The sequence below is a fragment of the Propithecus coquereli genome, unplaced genomic scaffold (assembly GCF_000956105.1).
Source record: "Propithecus coquereli isolate 6110/MARCELLA unplaced genomic scaffold, Pcoq_1.0 Scaffold71, whole genome shotgun sequence".
NCBI classification, from domain to species: Eukaryota; Metazoa; Chordata; class Mammalia; order Primates; family Indriidae; genus Propithecus; species Propithecus coquereli.
Window position 1 is genome coordinate 10,442,041 of NW_012153174.1, and position 22,016 is coordinate 10,464,056.

Consider the following 22,016-nt stretch of genomic DNA (forward strand, 5'->3'; position numbering starts at 1 on the left):
TGATTTTTTGTGTGTGTTTTCCTCTAGTAGTTTTGTAGCTTCAGGTCTGTAAATCCATCTTGAGTTGATTTTTGTATATGATGAGACACAAGAGTCTACTTTCATTCTTTTGTGTATAGATATCCAATTTTCCCAGCCGTATTTATTAAAGAGGATATACTTTCCCAAATATATATACTTGGCACCTTTGTCAAAAATTAGTTGGCTATAAATATATGGGTTTATTTCTGGGTTCTCTGGTTCCATTAGTCTATGTATCTGTGTTTATACCAAAAACATGCTGTTTTAGTTATTATAGCCTTGTAATATATTTTGAAATCAGATAGTGTGATGCCTCCAGCTTTGTTCTTTTTGCTCATGATTGCTTTGGCTTTTTGGACTCCATTTTTATTCCATACAAATTTTAGGATTTTCTTTCTGTTTCTCTAAATGTACATTGATATTTTGATAATGATTACATTGAAACTGTATATTGCTATTAAAAGTATGGACATTTTAATAATATTAAAATTTCTAATCCATTAGCATAGGATGTCTTTCATTTTGTTTGTTTATTCTTCAATTTCTTTAATCACTATGCTGTAGCTTTCCTTGTAGAGATCTTTTACCACCTTGGTTAAACTTATTCCAAAGTATTTTATACTTTTTTTAGCTACTGTAAATGGGATTGCCTTCTTAATTTCCTTCTCAGCTCTTTTATTGTCAGTGTATGAAAGAACTACTAATTTTTATGAGGTCTGTCAGAAAGTATCAGGCATTGTTAATACAATGAGAACAGTTTGCATGACATCATGTAACCTGGCAGCCAAGGAAAGCGGACTGGGATGCGCATGCGTGAAAAATGAGGACTTCCCTATACTAGTCAGTGGGGCGCTAGATGCCATTAAGTGAGCATGTGTTCTATGTGGCCATTGTATTCAAAATAACTGAGTGAGTAGAGCAATGAATCTTTATCAAATTTTGCTTTAAGCTTGAACATTCCTCCACGGAAAATATTTGGATGATTCAGAAAGCTTTCAGCGACAATGCAATGAATGCAGGGCCAATAAAAGTGCGATTTAAAGTCTATTTTATCTGATATAAATATAGCCACTGCTGCTGTCTTTTGGCTTCCGTTTACATAGAGTATCTATTTCCACTCTTTTACTTTCAGTCTATATGTGTCCTTATAGGTGGGATGAGTTTCTTGTAGGCAGCATATAGTTTGTCACATTTTTTACATACATTCAGCCAGTCTATCTTTTAATTGGAACGTTTAATGTGTTTACATTCAAGGTTTTTATTGATATGTGAGGGTTTATTCCTATCATTTTATTAATTGATTTCTGGTTGTTTTACATATGAGTTATTATTTTCTTTCTTTCTTATTATTTATCATTGTGCTCTGGTCATTTTTCTGTAGTGGTAACATTCAAGTATTTTCTCTTCCTTGTTTGTTATACCAGTGGGTTTTATATTCTCATGTGTTTCTGTGGTGGCAGATACCATGCTTTCACTTCCGTGTATAGGACTCTCTCAATAATTCTTCTAGGAAGAGTATAGTGGTGATGAACTGCCTCAACTTTTGCTTGTCTTGGAAAGACTTTATTTTTCTTTCATTTATGAAGGATGATTTTTCTGAAAATAGTATTCTTGGCTGGTACTTTTTTCTTTCATCACTTTGAATATGTCATCCCATTTTCTCCTGACCTGTAAGGTTTCTGCTGAGAAATTCACTGTAAATCTGAAAGGGTTCCTTTATATGTGACTAGACACTTTTCTCTTGCTGTTTTTAGAATTATCTCTTTATCTTTGAATTTTGACAGTGACTATAATGTGTCATGAAGAAGACCTTTTTTGAATTGTATCTGTTTGTAGATCTCTGAGCTTCCTATATGTGGATGTTTAAATCTCTTTCTTGACTTGGGAAGTTTTCGCTTATTATTTTGTTAAATTGGTTTTCTAAATGTTTCATTTTTCTTGGTCTTCTAGACCACTGAAAGTTCAAATATCTTGTGGCTTTATGTTGCCCCATATGTAACGTAGACTTTGTTCATTCCTTTTATTCTTTTTTATCTTTGTCTCATCCAGTTATTTTAAAAAACTTCCTTCAAGTTCTGAGATTCTTTCTTCTGATTGATATAATCTATTATTGAAGCTTTCAAATATATTTTATATTTTGTTAAATGAATTCTTCAGCTTCAGAATTTCTGTTTGGTTCTTTTTTTATGATATATCTATCTTTTTGGTTAGTTTATCATTCATATCCTGAATTGTTTTCCTTATTTCTTGGTATTGTTTTTCAGTGCTTTCTTATATCTCATTGAGCTTCTTTAGTATCATTTTGAATTCTTTTTCTGGGGTTCCATAAAATTCTCTTTGATTGGAATCTGTTGCTGGAGAATCTGGTGGTGCCAGTGTTAGCAGGTCTAGGTGGGACAATTCTTGGGCGTTCAGGTGGCTTGCTCAGGTCTTGGAAATGACAGTAGGGAGCCAAATGGTTGGGCAGGTTCTTAGGACCATGGGAAGCCAGTGTGGCATGGGTGATGGTAGTAGCAGTGGTGAGACAACAGTCTGTTCACATTAGTATTGGTGGAGATTACCATGGGCTGGTGGGCCAGTCCCAAGGCCTGTAGGTGGCATGTATGGGTGGGTGTTAGCAGTGGTGGTAATGGCGGGTTGGGTGGGCCCAACCTGAGACCCTGGGAGGAGTACAGGTGCCAAGGGTGGTGGTAATCACCAGGCTCCAGACAGTGTTCTCAGGGACTGGAGGAGATGGAGCTGGGTTGAGGAGAACTGTCTTCTTGTTTCCTGGTGGTACATCTAGGCACTGGCTATGGTAGGTGGGGATGGGTGATTCCCAGCCTCCCAGCAGAATGCTCAGGTGGGGGCAACTGCACTGTGGCCCTACTACTAGGGAGAATGGAGTTACCTTTAGTGGGAGCATCCATAGGCAGGAAGCTGGGAGGCTTTAGCTTTTCTCACATTTTGGCCTTAGTGGCAGTGGCCCACAAGCAGTAGCAACCGAGAGAAGTGGTGTTTGTCTCCATGGCCATGAAAAAGCTTGGTTGACCTTCTGCTGGGTTTAGAGGTTGCTGCCAGTGGTTCACGTCTCAGCCCTGGCAGGGTCAGCTGCCAGCAGCGGCTGCAGTTATGGGCTGGGTAACCCTTCCTCTTAGCTGCTCCTCTGCCTGTCGGGGTGTGGTAACTGCCAGCAGCTTGCACTTCAGCCCTGGCAGCAGCAGCAGCTGGCGTGGCAGCAGGTGCAGGTAGGGTAGCCTTCTTGGCTGCCCCTCCGCTGGGGAGTGTAGTCACTGTCAGCAGCTCATACTTCTGCCCCAGCACCACTGTACTGCAGCTACTGCCAGTGTAGCCTTTTCTCACAAGGACCACTCTGCTGGGGGTGGGTGAGGGTCACTGCCAGTGGCTCCTGCTTGAGCCTCCTGCTGCTGTCAGCAGAACTGGCTATGGACAAATAATGTCTGTGAGGCTCTGGGAAAGTGAAGACGTGGGGACTGTTGGCCCCAGGGCAGGATGCAGGCTGGTTGGGCTGGGCTCTCAAAACCCCACCATGCTGCAGCAGCGTAGAGCTGGGGTTGTGTGGGATTGGCATGAGCTCCATCTCTGGAGCAATGCCATTGTGTGATCTCCAGGCAGATCCCTGTCAGTCTCGGGGGCTATGAGAGTCCAGAATTGTGGGAATCTGCATGGAAATGTGGACCATGGGGAGTCGCTCACATTTCCTTTCCTTTCTCTGCTCCCACATGAGGGCTCCTCTGCAGGCTCCCAGCCAATCCCAGCGAGCAGGCTGCCTTACTCCCCTCTCCTTCTTTGGTGTAGGTGTTTCTTGTCATTCCCTGTTGAATTCCGGTGTTCTTTCTTAGAGGATCTATTCGAAGTGTGGTTATTGGCTCCCTGTTTTTGTTCTTCCTTGTGGAAGGGATGAGTACCAGAGTATCTAGTCAGCCATCTTAACTCCTCTCCCTTCTTATCCTTTTCTCACACCACTTTTAACATAAAAATATATAATGGCTTTTTAATTTTTTTTATTTTATATAGTGAAATACTTTAAACTATTTTTATTTTTATATGCCAATTTTAAAATAAATGTCTTTACCATGAAAAATTACAAAATACATCAAAAGACAAAAAAGAAGCCGAGTGCAGCGTCTCAATGCCTGTAATTCCAGCACTCTGGGAGGCTTAAGTGGGAGGATCACTTGAAACCAGGAGTTCAAGACCTTCCTGGGCATCATAGTGAGACCTCATCTCTATAAGATAAAAAAATGAAATAAAAATTTTAGAAAATTTTAAAAAGAGAAAAAAGCATGGGTCTCAGAATCTCAACATACAGAGCTAATTATCCTTTAAAAATCATTAATATGCATTCTTTGTGTTTATATCATATATTATGTAATTTTTACTTGAGATCCTACTTTTCTTATCATTATAAATTTTAAAATAATGGGCATTACTTTATTGTGAGCTTCTCCCTGTATTCTTTTGAAATCTGATTTTTAACAGTTGTGTCAAGCTGTGAAGAAGCAATCTTCATTCGATGTAAATGTATTTTTTTCTGTATCTTTTCCCTCACAAATACTAATTCAATAAATAACCTTGTGTATACTTATTTGAATTTCTTTCATACTAATTTCCTTAAAAAAACCCTAACAGTATAATTTCTAAGTCAGAGATGATTTTCATTACTATGGCTATATGTCTCTCTCTCTCCCTCTCTCTCTCTCTACATATATATATATATATATATATATATGTACATATATATATACATGTGTATATACGTGTGTATATATATGTACATATATACACACACACACATATATAGAGAGAGAGAGTCATATATCACAAATCTACTAAACATTGTAAAAAATGTCTCTCTATAGCCATGTTAGAAGAGCCACTAGTGCTATTTTAATTCCAGTGCCTCACACTAGAATTCACATATGTACTCTCCTTTTGTGAATGATTTGGTTCTTAACCTCTTAAAAAAAAAAAAAATTTCTGTAAACCAACAACGGCAAGTAGCTTGTGCAACTTTATTTGGTAGCTGTAAAGGAGTGTTTTATCTGCTTACATATCAAGAACTTCTGGTTATTTTGGGGTCACTCTGAACATGTTCAACTGTGATCAACTTTGCCAAAATGAGCAAAATGACCCTGGAGGTCATTTTAAGTCAGAGGAGGCACAAATTGAATATGATTCCTGAAATTCTCTGAGAAAAGGAAGTCAAGACCAGCCAAGAAAGTTACTATGGTATTACTGCTATTAGAAAACATAATCATTTTGAGATCAAGTAGTTTGAGACAGTATTGCCATTCCTTTATTGAGCTACAGTCTTCTAGTCTTGAAAAAGAACTTATATATTGTGTGCGGTAACCTCCATTCCTTAATCACCATCTGTGTAGCGTACAGTACATTTCATGAATTGTACCCTCACAACAGCTGACTCCTTTATTTGTTAGTCCTTTCTGTTCACAAAAAATTTCTATTTTGAAAGCTTCCTTAAAAATGGTAAGTCATGTTCCTGGCAATATCCATCCAGTGGCACCACGGTGCACACAGGAGGATGAGAAGAAAGGTGATACTGTCTTTCACGTAGAGACATTCATAGAGTCAAAGAAACGTTTTTTCCTCTACGTATTCTCTCCAAGACCCCAAATACTCAATTTCTTTACCTGTTTTCTTTGGCACTTGCTTTCCAAAACCATCAACATTTATGTTGCTCTTCACCAACCATATGTTGATTGGTCAATTTCTCCATTAAAATATTGTTCCAGAATAATAATGATAACCATGAGGCTTTCTGAGCTCTTCACATGTATCTAATATCATCCTATTTAATCCCACGTCATGTCTGTGTGCTGAGTTCCATGACTCTGCCTTACAGACGAGGACCCTGTGCCCGTGAAGGTGAAGGACCTGAACAAAGCTACGCAGCTAGTTGTTGGCATGATTAGATGGTGAACCCTAATGATCCACCGCCCTCTACCTGCATTTCTCCAGCTGTGGCAGACCAATGTAGATCAAAGGGGGGGTTATTACTTCCCTTTTTGTAAGCACCATATTTAATGAATTTTGTGGAGGATCTGTCAACATTTCTGACAGCCATATCAAAATGAAGTCATGAATATGGTAATTAGCTGGATTCAGCCATTCCACATTATATACATGTATCAAAACACCACGTTGTATATCATAAATATATATACTTTTTATTTGTCTATTAAAAATAAATAAAGATGAAAAAATCCAGAACAAATCATTTGCTTATGTTCATCATTTAGGCAGCTATTTCTTTTTTTCAAAAGTATTAATCATAGATTATTCCACTCATACTTATGAAGGTAACTTTCTAAAAGTAAATGACAACTTTAACACTTAATACTCTTAAATTCCATCAGTTTGTGTCAGTCTGTCAGAAGTATTTAAGTCTTGCTTTTCTACTCCAACGTATTAGCTAGTATTCCCGACTTTGTGTCACTGCAGTGTTGATAAGAATATTTTCTGCTTTCATCCAAATTAGTCATAAAATTGTCAGAAATCACTTGAGTTTTCTGTTAGGTCTAGACAGATATGATACATGCAGCTAGGAGAGAGAGATACATATTTATTGAATTATTTTTGAAGCTGCTTTTAGAGGACAGACACTTCATGTCTGCTTTCCTTCCCAGTGAGACTGAGGGTGCACGTCCCACAGCTATTCACACAGTTTCAAGCTGGTTATGTAAGTTGTTCAAAGTCATTTCTGATGTGAAAATTCAAACCCAGGTTTCCCTGGTCTGACAGCATGTGCTTTTTCATATTATTCTTCTAGATCCAGGAGCTTCTTAGATATATTCTGGGGCATTATCAGACTTACGAGAATGTGTGCTGAATTTCCTTTGTACGCCAACCTCCTTTTACTATGCATTTCTTCTTGTTATTTAATACATCCCTTTTTTCATTACTTTTAGTTGAGAGTGTTTATCTTACTATAATCCTCCAATTTACAGTCATTCCCCGTTTCTTCAAATGTGAGATATAGAATCCCTAATTTGAACAATAAGGGAATGTATAAATTTATTCTTCCTTCACTGGTGTTCTATTGCTTTAATAAATAACATTTATACCTTTAAGATATTTACCTCTTTAGTACTTGATTTTTGAGCATTGAATTATATATTTTGATAACCGGCCATAACATGATAAAGTCAGCATAATTACTGTACTGGTGCTTCCCATTCTCCAACCACTCCCAGCTATAATTTATTTTATTTTCTCCAGTGCAATGGTGTGCAGCATTTAAATTCTCTTTTATAACAATAACCAACAATTCTGTTTCAGTCTTGCTTTTCACAGACAGTATAGTTCCTACTATTCCAATACCATCTCAGTTCAGTTCTTCCTACTCATCTTGTTTCTCATTTCTTCCGTTGGCAGAGGCTTATCCTCCTGTATTTTCTTTAAGTGCTCATGGGAACAACTTTTTAATTATTTTTTAAACGTTTAGAACTTTTTAACTGTATCCTTTATAGTTGAATAGCGCATTGGTATTTATAAGGGATAGGAAAAATAACTCAAAGTATTTTTCCTGTCTTTAATCTCTATTCAACACAACACTTCTAATATGAGATGTGTGGAGGTTTGCCCTCACATGCTCACCAGGCAATTCTCCAGTTGACATCAGCAGGGTGTCTTCTAATTTAATTAAATTCTGACTCTATCTACCTGGAGATTCCACATCAGACCCCACAGGTTGAGGGCTCAATACCACAAGACTGGCCCTCCCCTTGCCTTAAGATGCCACTTGCAAATAGAGGTGTTGCCCGCTATGGTTTCAGTGTGAGTGGATTAATGCAGGAATTAGTTCTCTCTCTAGCTCTCCTCCTCCTCTGCCATGTGAGGACACCTCGTTCCTTCCTTCTGGAGGACCCAGCTTTCAAGGCACCATCTTGGAAGCAGAAATGCTGGGCCCTAACCTGCCAGTGCCTTGATAATGAATTTCCCAGCGTCCAGAACTGTAAGAGAAGATTTATGTTCTTTATGAATCGCCCATTCTCAGGCATTCTGTTATACCAGCAAAAAGCAGATTAAGACAACACCTATAATTCTGATCAATCAGCTGTAAACCAGGGTTCCCATGATCCCATCCTTAGGTTTGATTAATTTGATAGAGCAGCTCACAGAACACAGGGAAACACTTTATTTACGTTTACCAGTTTATTATAAAGGACAATACAAAGGACACAGATAAACAGCCAGATGAAGAGATGCACAGGGTGAGGTATGGGAGAAGGGGTGGGGCCTCCCGGTGTGCGCCACCCTCCAGCAACTCCCATGTGTTGAAGGATCTGAAAGCCCATCAGAACCCTGTTCTGGGGGTTTGGTGGAGCCTTCATTACACAGACATGAGTGATTACATCATTGGCCATTCATTGGTGATCAGCTCATCCTTCAACTCCTCTCTTGCCCCCAGAGACTGGGGTGGGGGCTGAAAGTCTTAATCTTCTAAGCAAGTCTTAGTTTTTCATGTGACCAGCCCCCAACTTTAAGCTGTTTAGGGTCCCCCAGATGTCAGTCATCTCATTAGCATACAAAAGTCACTCATCACTCCATAGATTACAAGGGCTTTTAGGAGATTTTTACCAGGAAATGGGGACAAAGACTAAATACATATATTACAATATCACAGAGTTGAAAGAAAGTTCATATTGTCTTTGTTTTCAGAACATTAGTACTTTCTCATGCTAAATTTTGCAGTCTAGGTGATTGAAGCTACATTCATTTTTTTCTTTCCTTGTATGAGATTTCTTTATTGACCTGGCTAACCAAGAGATTCTGTCTTTTTCTCTGAAGTTTAATAATCTGATGGATTTAGGTCTCTAGATTGACTCTTCCAGTTCAATTACTCATGGAACATGGAGTATCTATGTAATTCATAGATGCAAGCCATCTTATATTTTGCACAAATTTTCTGTATTGTATCTTTATGTTTTCTTTCTCTCAATTGTTCTCATCTTATTTAAGGTCACTAATGGTGTACATAGAGGGTCTCCTTTGCTTCTCTTCTATAACTATTGTGTTCTAGTCAGTCCTTTTATATTCTTTACCTACTTCTATTTTGTTTCTCTCGTATTCTCAGTTCTGCTCTTCATTCTTCAAGTTTTCAGCAGTGTCTATTCTGATAGTACCTTTGAATTTCCCCTTCATTTATGGGAATTCAAATTTTTTGTTTCCCTTTCTCTTCTAAACTGAATAAGCTATATTTCTTCTCCTTTGTGCTTTACTATCTTACTGGTGGTCTTTATTTATATTTTTAAAGGCTAATAACAAATAACGGGGTTTTTGCTCATTTAATTTTTCTGTTTTTAAAAATTTGAGGTAGAACTTACAATGAAATGACATATCGTGTGGTTTGCTTGCTGTGTTTTAACAAATTCATGTGCTTGAGGAACACAAATCCTTATCAAGATGTAGACATTCCCAGCACCCCAGAAAGTCCCTGCATGCCCCTCCAGTCTGTCCTTCTCTCACTTCCAGTGGTAACCACTGATCTGATAGTTTCCTCACAGAAAGACAAATACTGTATGATCTCACTTACATGTGGAATCTAATAAGGTCGAAATCGTAGAAGCAGAGAGTAGAACAGTGGTTGCAGGGCAGGGGGATGAGGAAATGGGGAGATGTTGGCCAAAGAGTACAAACTTCCGGGTCTAAGATGCAGAAGTTCTGGGATTGAACACACAGCCTGGGGACTGCAGTTAATGATACCCTATTGTTTACATGTGGTCTTTAGATCTTCTTTGTTTTCTTACTCTATAGGGAGTTTTTTTTTTTTCAAATTTCTTTCATTCATGCAATTTTTTATCACGATTTGAATTTTTATTGTAATATTTCTGATGATATTCTCCTTTCAAAATAATATCATCTTATCATCTCTATGCTGTAGTAAGTTTAAAGAGCTGCTATGCTTTTTCCTTCAAATGAGATAAGTTTTTTCTGGTCAAAGCAATAGAGGAGAGAACTCCATTCAGATACAGAGAAAATTTCCTAAAAGAGTTTACAACACCTTGTAATCTAACAAATCCTTACTGACCATACTCAGATAATGAATATGACGTTCCGGTACAATACATAATGTTTGCTAATCCTGTGTGCTGCTTATGACTGGAGGCTGCTTGGTGTCTTCAGTGACACTAACTGCTTTAGAAGCTGAGAGAACAGTGATCAAATACTTAACGTTAGTAATGGAGGCCCAGCTCATACAAGAGCCCTTTCTGCGCTGCACTGCTCTTCTCTAAGGTTTACATACAGCACCTTATTTTAGAGATGGCAGAGCCACGTGGGTCGTGTCATTTCCTCCACGTACATAAACCATAACTTCCTCATTTTCTCTGCTTTTTATTGCCTGATGAATTTCGCTGCTGTGTCAAAGAAAATACATGTGACCTTAGCACCTAGGCCAGGGCCTGTGCAATGGTAGGCATTTAATATTTTTGTTCTATAGAAAAATCAGTCGATTTTCTCTTACATCTGGATAATTGTGCAATTACTTTCAGGATTAAATTTCTACTGTGAATATTGTTGGTGAAAATTGACAGGTGATAAAAGCTAAGTAGGAATTTATGGGAGATCTACATTATTTATATAATCTTCATATTTATCCAGGGTCATGAAATATGAGATTTGGAATATTAATATATATATATATATATGTATTTTACTATTATTGAGTGAAAAAGGAAGAGTATCACATACTATCTCTACTTTTTAAGAGAAAGAGAGAGAGAGAGAGAGAGAGGTAAGCTTACCTTAGTTTAAGGTTTTAAGAGAACAAAATGCAGCAATTATCTGCCTGAGCTCCTAAATCCTGGTAAATGCCATGTGTGATAAAGGCAGCATAGAAATTAACACCAAGGGTTTGGAGTTATGCCAACCAAATCTCTTTTCTCCATACTTCTTACTGGCTGAATGTCCTTGTGGTTGACCTAAACTCTGCCTTCTAGTTGCCTTACCTGTTAAATGAGTTGTTTTAAAGAATAATGTGATTTAATAGATATAAATAGCACAGAATTATGTTTGGCACATAGTAAATATATCAGTTTTGTCAAGACCTGAAAAAAGTCCAAGATGTTACTCTATTTTCAGGATTATGTACTATAAACACACACTACACATACACACACACGCACTGGAGAAACAAAGCACCTGTCCTTTATTAACACAATCGTATCTATAGGCAAAGAAACCTCAGTGTCAGTTACTCACATGTAGACTTGGAGGAAATGCAATGAGAACAGATGGAATTTTTCTACGTGAGTGTCAGGTTACACGCCTAAAAGAGAGATGAGAGAAGAACAGCTTTTCTTTACTGATGCACAAGTGAATGACAACTGTCCCACTGTGTCCTGAAAGGGAAGATAGAGAACTTGTCCTTTGGAGAAGTATATGAAGGATTCTGGACTCTGCTTAACCTTTTGCAATGTAAATATGTCTCTCTAAGAGCTGGAGAAACCCCAGCTGTCTCTGGATTTTATGACCTAGAGATGTCTCTGAGATCCAGGTTTTCTCCTTTTTGTTTTTTTTTAATGTCAAAATCATGTTTTACAAACATAATACCCATGCAAGAGTAAAGATATGTGCTTTTGGTGATTAAGATAGGCTCATGTTCAAAAGCTAAATTGAGCAAAACTATAGAATAGATGACAAGAGATCAATGGATGTGGGAGAGCAATTCCTATGATAGTGATACTATTTACTCGTTGAAATTATGACAACAAATTTCCTATTTTAATGGCTACTACAAAGATTAACCATATGTTCCTCAGGAATACGTGTGTACAAACATTAATCGTTATGAAAATATTAAATTATCTACCACTTTATAGAATAAACTCCACTTTCACCATAATGTGCAAGCATTTTTAAAGATAAAAACTCATTAACTTATTGGCAAACAATACTTAGTAGCTTTGAAAACTTAATATTGAACAGTAATAAATAACATCTAGCACGCACAGAAAAATTCTGTCACAATTGCAAAATTTTAAACCTAATTCAATTCAAGTTAATTTTATAGTATGTTTATACAAGAGAATATTGATATGTAAATGGATGTTTTGATATTAATATATTTGATGTATGCACTAAGACTTTTTATAAGTACAAATATAATAATTTTAAGAATCTTATTTTTCCTTTCGAAAATAAAATGGTGAAAGCACATGAACTATTTAAGCAATAAAATGAATAAAATAATTATAAGTAATGCAGTAGCTTTGTTTAGAAATTGTGATTAATTCTTTTCTTATTTCAAAATATTAAGGGGGTACAAATGATTTTTTGTTACGTGGATACCTTGTATAATGCTTAAGTCAGGGCTTTTAGTGTGCCTGTCACCAGAATAATGTTCATTGTACCTAACAGATAAGTTTCTATCCCTCATCTCCCTCCCATCCTTTCCCTTTCTTGGTTTCCAAAGTCCTTTACATCTCTTTGCGCCTGTGTGTACCCATCATTGAGCTCTCAGTTATTAGTGAGTACACGTGGTGTTTGTTTTTCCATTCCCTGAGATACTTCACTTAGGATGATGGTCTCCAGTTCCAATCAAGTTGTGGTAAATGATGTTATGTCATTCCTTTCAATGGCTGAGTGATACTAAATGGTGTGTGTGTGTGTGTGTATATATATATATATACACATACCAAATTTATTTTATCCATTCATGTATTGATGGGCACTTAGGTTGATTCCATATCTTTGCAATTGTAACTTGTGCTATGGTAAACATTCAAGTGCAAGTGTCTTTTTTGTAAAATGACTTCTTTTCCTTTGGGTAGGTACCCAGTAGTAGAATTTCTGGATTGAATGGTAGGTCTACTTTTAGCTCTTTGAGGAATCTCCATATTGTTTTTCATAGAGGTTATACTATTAATAATTTGCAGTCCCACCCACAATGTATAAGCATTCCTGTCTCTCTGTATCCACACCAGCATCTATTGTTTTTTGACTTTTTAATAATGGCCACTTTGACAAGGGAAAGGTGGTATCTCATTGTGGTTTTAATTTGCATTTCCCTGATGATTAGGGATGTTGAACACTTTTCATCTGTTTTTTGGCCATTGTCTGTCTTCTTTTGAAAAAATATTCTGTTCATGTCTTTTGCCCACTTTTTGATGGAGTTGTTTTTATCTTGCTAATTTGTTTTTCTTTGTTGATTCAGGATATTAGTCCTTTGTCAGATGTGTGGTTTGAGAACATTTCCTCCCATTCTGTGGGTTATCTATTCACTCTGTTGATTATTTCCTTTGCTGTGCAGAAGCTTTTTAATTTAATTAAATCCCATTTATTTACTTTTGTTGTTGCTATATTTGCCTCTGGGTCCTAATTATAAATTCTTTGCCTAGGTCAATGTCTAGAAGAGTTTTACTTATGTTTTCTCCTAGAATTTTTATTGTTTTCTGCCTTTACATTTAAGTTATTAATACATATTGAATTAATTTTTGTATATGGTGAGAGAAAGGGGTTCTATTTCATTATTCTTCATGTGGCTATCCAGTTTTCCGAGCACCATGTATTGAATAAAGTCCTTTCCTCAGTGTATGTTTTTGTACACAGATCAGTAGCATTTCTATGTACTAATAATGGTTAAGCTAATAGTCAACTCAAAGTCTCAGTACCATGTATAATAGCTACAAGGGAAATAAAATTCTCAGGAATATACTTAAACAAGCAGGTGAAAGATCTCTACAAGGTGAACCACAAAGCACTGATGAAAGAAATCATAGATGACATAAACAAATGAAAAACATCCCATGCTCATGGATTGGTACAATCAACATCATTAAAATGTCCATACTGCCCAAAGCGGTTTATAGATAAGTGTAATTCCCATCAAAATACCAATGTCATATTTCACAGATCTAGGAAAAATAATCCCAAGTTTCATTTGGAACCAAAAAACAGCCTGAATAGCCAAAGCAATTTAGACAAAAAGAACACATCTAGAGGCATCACATTACCTGACTTCAAATTATACTACAAGGCCATAGTAACTAAAACAGCATGGTGCTGATATAAAGGTAGAGACATAGACCAATGGATGGAATAGAGAACCCAGAAATAAAACCACATAGCTATGACCAGCTGATCTTCGACAAAACAGACAAAACATACAGTTTTTCTCCTTTTTGAATTGCACCTATCCAGGTAGAGAGAAACCTAGTCTTCTAAGCACCTTTAGGACGAAGCTGGGGGACCCAGTCTGGGCTCTAACCATTGGGCCCTCTCAGGAAGATGAGCAAAGTATTATTATTCTTTCTATTCAGATCAGAAAAGTTATTTAGAACAATAACTACAGATCTAATTCTCATGTGAAAAGAAAATGTTTCTAGTAGAAGTAAAGGCAAACATTTTTGCCTTTTCCTATACACACTTCCCGCTTCAGGAGTCTGGGGCTTTATAGAGGAACACACAGAAATCTAGAAAAGTTTTGTTTCCTCACAGTACCATAAATGCATACAAATATTTTGAAAGTAAACATTTTCTTGAACACCGTTTCTTCAGAAGCACCAATAGTGATCCTGATGATATTACTTCTTTAAGTGTGATTTAATTGTCCAAACTGTATAATTGATTCCCCTTGATGAAGGGAATGTAAGTGATAATTGTCCCAGAAGCACAGTGAGAGAGTGTTTGGCTGAAGAGACTCATCCATGCCATTTGCGGCTTAATGAATTGATCCGTACCCCATAGTGCAGACATTGCAGAAATTCCCACGCTGCAGACATTCCCTCCCTGCCCGTTTTTGATGATGTAGGCACTAAACCAGCACTCATGGCTGCTATGTTTTACTAGTCTAGTTTTTAGTGTTATTTGAAGCACTAAAGTATAACTCAGAGTATGTGACTAATATGTTAAGTGATTTGTCATTAAGAAATACTTTTAAACGAGCTCACTTGAAACAGAAATACTGTGCTGTTTAGGGAAAACATTTTTCAACGGTGATTAATTTTCACAAGCATGGGATGTGTCACTCACTGAAGGACAAAACAGGTCAAAATACAGAAGTGTACTAAATTATATTTATATTTCTAATTATATTCTAGCATTAAAAGATAGGTATAAGTTTGGGAATTAGGGGAATATATGATAAAATGATAAGTATCATTTTTATTGTCTTTTATCTGCTTGAGAAAAATATATTGTGTGTGCTATTTCTATTATGAAGTTATAAATAAGGAAACAGCTAAACCATGTATGGCTGTGAGTCAAATATTATTAATGTAAAATCAGTAACATATATGCAAACCCAAAACCAGAAATCTGAGAAAGACTGTCATACTCAGGCAAGGGAAAGTGGAGGTTATTAGTTTCTGTTTGCAGGCCCAATACATTTGTTCAACATATTTGCTGTGCCACGATTAATAAAGTCCTTTGTCTCTGATTAAAGAATATTGTATCCTGTGCCAGTATCCATAAGGCTGACTTATTGACTTGCAAAATATCAGACCTTTTGTGGTCCGTGGCAGTTTGGCGGTGAGGCTGAGATGCTGACAGAGACTGGCTTTGGGTAGAAACAAGGATGAGGGCCTCGTGAATGAGTAATTGGATCTGAGAGAAGTTCATGGACATTAGTAACAAATATACTGATCAAATCATTTTGTCAACCAGCTCATAAAGCTGTCTTCATTTTATTGCCTGTTAACGAGGAGTAATTTGAGAAGAGCTTACAGGCAGAGAACTAACAATTAAGTTCAAAAACAGCCTCCCAAATGATGCCTTACATATTCCTAATTGTTCTCCAAGTGGGGTGTCTTGCTCCCCAGTCTAGCAGTCCATCTCAGGTCCATCACCAGGAAATAGCTACAGTGCTCCCTTTCTAGACACTGGTTACAGATATGCTTCTGCGCCAAACATTAAAGAAGGAAAATTCATAGCCACTCTGGGTAGAAACCAGGGGGATAGTTAGAACTTAACCAATTCCCTTGAGAGATGAGAGAGGAAGGTGCATAAGTCTTCTTAAAGTTGAATGACAAGACCTGTGCCCCAAAAGGAAAGCAAATGCACCTTGCTTACTAGCATGGAGTGCCTTTCTCCTGTGCCCTTACCTTGACCCCAGCTGCCTAAGGGGAGGAATATGATTGTGGGGGGTGGGAGTTGTGTGCTGACGTCTGTTCCCAAAGGGAATTGACATGTAACCATCAGATATGCTCGGGAACTCTGGGTAGTGAACAGACTCAAAATCGTTTGGTTCTGTTTGGCATAGGTGCCCATGTTACCATCCTGCTTATTCCTGTGAGGCAGGGATGTCAGCATTCAACAGATGGGGTTAGGGAAGGATTCACGGTGTAGGAGAGGCTAATGTAACCTTGATGTTTAAGCCTATTGGGACAATTCAATGTACTTTTGCTATTGCATCCTGTATCTGTATATATAGTAGGAACTGACACATTATATATATGCTTGTGCTTCTCTGTCCCATGAGTGCCAAAGGGGATCCTCTCAACTGAGAATAGCCACATACAAAGAAGAGCTCATACCTTGTGCTCCACAAGCCACATGACCCCTCTGAGCTGAGATCTCTGTGACTGATGATTTTGCCCATTGAAACTTCTGACAAAAGCAGATGGCCTCCATCCGGAAGTATTCTAGGGGGATCATTCCCACCCTGATGCAGCGGTCTTGCACCCCACTTCTGAAAAGCAGCTCTCTGCCTGCCGCTGAGATGACCCAGGGAGGCCCATGACACCCTGACTTAACATTCCCACTGTGGGGTCGGTCAACTCAGACACCCACTAACAAGGTGGGAAGGACCCAGCAGGCCCCACCTGTCAAGTAGAAATGGGGTGTTCAAGAACACGGCCAGCCGGCCTCGGCTGCATCTGGGCTGTACATGAGATAGTGACAGCCTCCACTTTGGGGCAAACATCATTCCCCATTCTGCCACCTGAAACAAAGCCCCTGGCTCCCCGGAGCCTCGTATTCACAGAGGTTCCGCATATGCCTGGGCTTTGGTCGCGAGCCATTCAGCTAAGTGGAAGCCGGGAGGTTTCCACTGGGCTGCCACAGCTGTCTAGCCTCAGCGCCCTCCATGCGGAGGCAGTCCCTCCCCTTTGGGGCAGAAGCAAGCTGGTTCTTGCAGCTCTTGCCAATTATACCCCTTAATAAACCGTGAAACCTTGTTATATGTTTACTGACACTTGATCTGTTGCCAACAGCTTAGCTGTTTGGTCTGCCACTTGGAAATCTACAACTGGCAGATTCAAGACCCTCTTCTGTGGGGTCACTGGCTATGGTACAGATCATTGCTACTGATCTCACGGTCTGGGCCACGCACCTGGATGCCCACAGGAAAGACACGTCCTCTGCCGAGACCTGATGCCCATCTCGTGCTCTTAGATCTTTGAGCTCATCTCATCGTCACGCTTTTCAAACAAAAATTTTCATCCAGGTTGCTTTGTGTTAAGTAAATTTTTAAATCGAAATGTAATAAGATAACTATACATTCATATGCAGTTTTAGGAAAAAGTAAAGAGAACCTGTGCACACGGTGCCTAGTTTCCCCCATGGCATCATTTTACAAAACTATAGTACAATATCACAACAAGAAAAGTGACACTGATGAAAATCTCTCTGTGTTGTTTATATTTTCCAATTTTAGTTTTTGCTTGAGTACACTTGCGGTGTGAGTGTGTGTGTGTAATCCATTTCACACAACTTTAGAACACATGTACGCCCGTATACCCACCACTGGTGGAGATACTCAACCTTCCCATCCCCACTGTGACCCCTTCTCTTGCCTTTTATAACCATTCCCACACTCTATCCTAACCCTAACAGCCGATAATCTGTTTTCCATGTCTAAAATTTGGTCACTTAAAAGATGTTATAAAAATACAATAACACATTAAGTAATCTTTTGGTACTGGCTGCCACAGTCTGCACTCTGGCCCCCAATGGCTTGTGTGACTCCCAAATGTGAAATACATTCATTCTTTCAAAGCTTTCCGAGAGTCTCATCCCATTCTAACATCAGCTCAAAATCCAAAGTTTCATCTAAATTTTATCACGTCAAAAGCCAAAATATCATCTTTTAAATCACATAAATCACGTACATACCACACTTCTTGGTATAATATGCTAAGCAGCTCCTGGGGCTCAATCTTTGTCATTCTGTGGACCTGTGAAACCAAAGTGATGGTTTATAATCCTCCAACACTGCAAACACACAGCAGTGGGAAACACAGGTGATGATAACTATAGACATTCTGGCTCAAAATGGGTGAAAATGGAAGGTCAGAAGGAGTCACTGGTTCCCAGAGTTCTGAAACCCAGCAGGGAAAACACTGGATTTCTTTGACTGGGTTTCAATTCCTGGTCATATCTCTGACTCCACCCTCTGGGCTCTGGGTTCCACCCTCCAAGTCACCCTTTTCTTTTTCAAAAAAGGTAGCAGGTGCTTGCAGCTGCGTAGTTTCATCAGACTGTTTCCTGTCAGTAGAATTTAGAATTCAGGGAGTCCAAGAGTCTTCTTTCATTTTGCATTCACTCTGTCCCACTCATAGTAGTTCAAGCTGATGGTATTTATGCTGAAATAATTTTATTAATTATTTATACATTTCTCATAGATTTCAGGAATATTTACTCCATTAGATAAAAGCCGTCTTCACAAATCCTTTTGAGCTAACCCTCTCTCTGTCTTGGCCCTCTGCTGAAATGGCTGATGGTCAACCACCTTAAGATTTCTAGATATCCTCCAGTTTGGCTGAAAATATCTCTGAGTCATATCTTTAAGCTCTTGAAAGGATGCTCTGTGTAAAAATTTGATTTTCCTGATGTTTTAGCAAAAGAATATCTAGGCTTTTCTCTTTGCAAAAATGTCAGGAGCCATCCAACTTTTAGCACATTTTGCTATCTGGAGAAGTTGAGAATACTTAAAAATTTTCAGTCCTGTTTCATTTGTATTTAGTTCTTCACCAAGACTTTCTCTTCCCTCTCTCTTCTCACATTTTACTATTTTTAGCAAGAAGGAATTAGGCAGCACCTTCAACACTTTGCTTGGAAATCTCCAAAGGCATATAGACAGGTTCATTCCTTACAACTTTTGCTGTCCCCGTGTGAACTGTGAAGATAATTTTCCCAAGCTTGCTTCCACTACATAACAATTATCCCCTTCCTTCCACCTTCCAATAATGTGTTTCTCACATTCTTCTGATTTCTCAGTGGTAGCATCCTTGATGTCTGGATTTCCATTAACAATTCAAGTCGATTAAGCCTTTTTCTAAGGCGGTTAAGATTTCTTTATTGTGTTCCTCAAAAACTTTTCCAGCCACTACCCACTTTTCTGTTCTAAAGCTGCCCCCACATTTTAGGTAGGTATTAAAACAACACTGTACTTCTAGTACTAAAACCCATATTAGTCTTATAATGCAGATTGCAGCATAACAACTTATCACGAATGTTGGTGGCTTTAAATAACACACTTTTGTTATCTCACAGTTCCACTTGGTCGAGAGTTGAGGCTTGGCTCGGGTGAGCACTCTACTCACGGTCCCCCAGGCTGCCATCAAGGCTGTAGTCAGGGCTGTTATCTCATCTGAGGCATAGAGTCCTCTTCAAGGATTCAGTTCATATTGCAGGCTGACCGAGGCCCCAGGTTCGAGGGGCTGCCTGCCGTTTCCTAACTCGTGGCTCTCTCCACACCAAGATTGTTTACTTCTTCAAGGCCCGTGGGCATGTTTCCCATGTGTCCCTGCTGTTTCCAGTCTCTTTTAAATGGCTTACCTGGTCAGGCTCCTCCAGAATAATCTTCCTTTTGATTAACTTAAAGACAGCTAATTAGGAACTTTAATTGCATATGCACTATCTCTTCCTCTTTGCCACATACGGTTTCATATTCATGGGAGTAACAGCCACCTTACTCATAGGTTCTACCACACTGAGGACAAGTGGGTTATGAAAGGGTGTGGGACACTGGGCACCATGTTAGAATAGGTACTTTTTTAAACTTTTTATTCTCCCTAACAGACTCTTTGATCCTTCAGAAATTCTAAATAATTCTTAGGGATTCTATTACAACTCCATGATTGCTGTCTTAGTCCAACTGGATTGCTGTAACAAACTACCATAGGCTGGGTGGCTTATAATTACAAATATTTATTTCTCACGGTCTGGAGGCTGAGAAATCCAAGATTAAAGCCAGCAGATTCAGTGTCTGGTGAGGGCCTGTTGAACTTCACATAGGAGGAGGAGTAAGAAAGTTCTATAGGGCTTCTGTTAGAAGGGCACTAATCTATTTCATGAGGGCTCCATCCTCATGACCTAATCACTTCCCAAATGCCCCACCTGGAAATATTATCACACTGGGCATTAAGATTTAACATATGAATATTGAGAGGATATAAACATTCAGTCTTTAGAAATTTCCTTTCATAGTGTCTTGTGACAATCTAGAAATTCAGTGAGTGCTCATTGCTTATTGTTGCTCATGAATTAATCTCTTCACTTCTCATATCCTGCATAGTGCCTTGCAAGTTTGGGCAGTCAATAAGGAATTAATGACAACAAGAAAAGGAAGAATTATTTTAAACTCATTATCTTCTCTCTGCATATGTTAAGACATTAAGCCTTAAAGAGATAATTATATCTTGGTTCCTGAGATAGACCGCATATAGTTATATCATACAAGTAGTTTCAAACAATTATAACAATGCTTCTCTCATTCGAGAAAAAAATATTTAAATTAATTGTAATAGTACTAATTTCTCTAATTATTGTATTTTTTAGAGTAAAGAAACTTCCATAACAAATAGACTCCCAAATGTGTAATGTCTCAGACACTATATAGTTTAATTTTTTCTCACCAAACAAAGACAGGTGTTCCTCATTGGTGGGTAACTTTGCTTAAACGATGATTCAGAAGTTTGTCCTGTATCTCTACTATATGCCAAGGTCTTGGTAACAAAATGCATCCAGCTAGAAGAATAAGATAGAGAAGCCTTGCCTGAAAGTGCACACATAATTTCAGCTCCCATCCCCTTGGGGGATCTAGACACATGGTCATACCTGCCTGCAAAAAAGCATGGGAAGTGGACCCCTCTGGATACCTGACTGCATCTGTCGCACTCATTTACTAAAATTGTCTTAAATCTTAACATTTTGCCCTTGCTTGCTTGTGGCTCAGGTGTCTTATGATGATTAAAAGTTCCTGGTTATATAATCATGCTCATTGAAATTACGAACTCTTTAATTGAGAGTTGGCTGTAGGAATTCCTGAGTTTACTTTTCTCATTTCAAGAGAGAAAGACCCCAAAAGGTTAATTCAATTTAGTAACCGCTCTTTATGTTATCTCTACATGATAATTTTTTAATAAAAATAAATGGTTCTTACTCTCAAGGAGCTTAAAACAGAGTCTTGGTTAAATGGTTTACCCAGGGTCATAAACCAAGTGAATTTTAAAAACAGGTTTAGGATCCAGGTGTCATTAATCTTATTTTACTACAGTCTTGAGTACAGTATTTGATCCAAGCAAGACACACAACCGGATGCTTTTTCTTATCAGTTAAGAGGAGATAGGTAACAAAAAAATCCCAGGATTAGTTTGAATTATTTGTTAATGCATTTAAATTAGATATGAATGTATTAATTTAGTTTTGCAAAGAATTTATTCAAATCTATCTATCTCTGTTTACCTATCTCGATATTATTTTGTTTTCAAAATTAAAGTATTTAAGACGTGAGAGTTAATTAAAAATTAAATAGTATGATTCTCTGTGAAACAATTCCCTTAAACCACATTAATATATTAAGGTTAAGTTTCTCAAGCACATTCTCTCAACATATTGATTCTTGCAATTTTGCTTTCAAGAAATGAGTTATCAATAATGTGATAAGCAGAATAATAACCCCTAAAGATATGTTCATATCCTAATCCCTGGTACCTATGAGTCTGTTACCTTACATGGAGAAAGGGGCTTTTCAGATGTAATTTTAGTGGACATTGAGATGGAGACATTGATTATCCAGGTATATCCAA

At 38.0% G+C, this 22,016-nt stretch overlaps 1 protein-coding gene across 2 annotated transcripts in view; it reads left to right on the forward strand.

Moving 5' to 3' along the window:
* The window catches only part of SNTG1 (syntrophin, gamma 1), a 362,225-nt gene that overhangs the window by 208,500 nt on the left and 131,709 nt on the right, over positions 1 to 22,016 (forward strand). The gene's annotated exons all lie outside the window — the stretch shown is intronic.